Source organism: Hipposideros armiger, unplaced genomic scaffold (assembly GCF_001890085.2).
Source record: "Hipposideros armiger isolate ML-2016 unplaced genomic scaffold, ASM189008v1 scaffold_310, whole genome shotgun sequence".
In the NCBI taxonomy this organism is placed as follows: domain Eukaryota; kingdom Metazoa; phylum Chordata; class Mammalia; order Chiroptera; family Hipposideridae; genus Hipposideros; species Hipposideros armiger.
In genome coordinates, this window is record NW_017731660.1 from 225,604 (window position 1) to 227,856 (window position 2,253).

Here is a 2,253-nt window from a genome sequence, read left to right on the forward strand (position 1 = left end):
AACCCAGAAGTCAGGTGTTGAGGTGAGAGGAGGCGGTTTGGCGGAGGTGAGCTGAGTTCAACGGGTGTCCTCTCTTCACTTCAAGCCAGAGGGAAGGAGGCTTTAAAGAGCCCCCAGAGAGCATCACGGTGTGTGTCCCTGAGGAGTGAGAAAGCCAGTGTACTGACTGAATTCTCAACCCCTCTCCCTCCCCCGCAAAGTCTACAGGGCAAGAGGCAGGCTGGCTGCTTTGTGGCTCAGAGAGGGCCTTATGTGAGGGACAATCAGGGAGGCCCTCAGGCCTAGCCCCAGGAGGCTGCCTGGAGGGTGAACAGAACTCAGTGAGACGTGGAGCTGTGTGGGGTGTCGGGCACCTGGCTCCCTTAGAGGCCCCTGTGAGAAACCTTAGCTGGGGTGGGAGAAGTGCCCACAATGGCCAGGCCCTGAGGACCCATGGGGATGCCCACAGGAGGGGAGGTACAGCTAAACCTCCGCCAACCCAGAGCACAGTTCCAGGGGCTAAGGCCAGCTACACAGCAGCCCCTGACACCGCAGGCCCCTGCCCCACCTGAGTTGACCAGGACCTGGGCCCAGACTGTGCCGTGAAGTGACAGAACCATTGGGTCTCCCTCCTAAGTAGAATCCTGTGTCTGTCAGGTTTTCACCCATTCATGGCGGGTGGGGGAGTTGGGAGGTGGGGGGGCAGCAAGAGAGATTTTCAAGGGCCAGTGGATGACTCAGATAAGGCTGCATCTGGTGGCTTTCCAGTTCCATAGCTGTGCTGCCTCATGGTGACACCAAGGGCTGCAGCGTCCAAAGAAGGGCTGATTTTCAGCCAACAGACATTTGTTAGGTCTATATGTGGGGTGAGACCTGCCTCCACCCAGAGGGGCTTTCCTCACAGGCAGGGGCCCTTGGTGGGTGAGGGCCCAAACCCTGAAACAGCACTGAGTGCCTCTTTCTCCCTCCTTTGACCAGAGACAGGCTGAGTCAGGGCCTGGGAGAAAGGTAAAGAATGGGGGTCTATGGAGCCAGGTTTGGGGTTCCCATGGAGGAGTTTTGGCCTTGGGCCTGGGTGGAGGGGATTGTGAGCAGCAATGGAGGAAGTCCCAAAAGACCCCAAGACCTGTGGGTGGGGGTGCTGTGAGCCCCTCACCAAGGTGAGATGAGATTAAGGGCCCCAGCCAGCTGAGATGGCTCACCACTGCCTCCTCTCAAAGGCAACGTGCTCAAATGTAACATAAGGAAACAGCCTTCCTCCAGGCTTGAATCTACTCCTTCCTTTTCCCCTCCAAAGTCCCATATTCTCACCCCCAATGCCCAGTGTGAGGAGACCACAGCTGAAATCCATCGGGCGAAGTGTCCGCATGGACCAGGCGGGTCCTCTGGCAGCCTTCTTTCCTTGACCTTTTTTGGGTCTGGCACACTGCCAGAGAATCTTTGGAGAACCCCAGACCCTCTGGGGGCAAGCCTGCCCATCCCGCATGCCCACAGCACTGCCAGCACTCTCAGGGGTGGCCTCCAGCTCCATTTCCACCTGTCCTGGGGAGGAAGTGGGTTGGGGGTGGGCCAGGGTCACGGCAGGTCACACACACCCTAAATCTGTGTTTTATAAGGGGGAACCCCTTGGTGGCAGCTGCAGTGGGAGGTTCCCAAGGCCCAGGTGCATGGGGCCTCCACAGCTCAAGGCTCTTGAACTGGAAGGCAGTGTCTCTGAGTCGTGGAAGGTCAGTGGGCATGCCAAGTGGCGGGTGGGCGCCTGCAGAGGGCAGCGCTGGTCTGAGGCTGGGCCTTTTGATCCTGCTTCCTCAGGCTAGACCACCGTAAGGCCAGGCCCATGGCCTGACAGCAAGTTTCCAAGCTGGTGTGTGGAACCTGGGAGGTGGGGCAAGGTCTCAGCCATGTTAGCTTTGGAACGAAAGAAACCAGCTTTGTCACTTTCTAGCCTATGACCCTGGGCAAGTCCTTTAACATGCTTTGGTCTCACTTTCATCATCACACAAAGATGGTGACACTTTCCTCCCAAGGCAGTGCACTGTGAAAACTTAAGTGCTCCGTGAGTCCCTTGTGGGAGTGTGCTCAGAGCCCAAGGCTGCCCTGCAGAAGGCCTCTGACGACAGTTGCAGGAGGGGCTTCTTGCACCTCCTCCCAGAGCCCAGCCTGGCCTGAAAGTCCAGCCTGCCCAGACAGCTGGGCTGCCTGGCCCAGGCCACCTTCCTCCTTCGAGAGTTAGAGCACACTGGCTAGCTAAAAAAAAAAAAAAAAAAAAAAAAA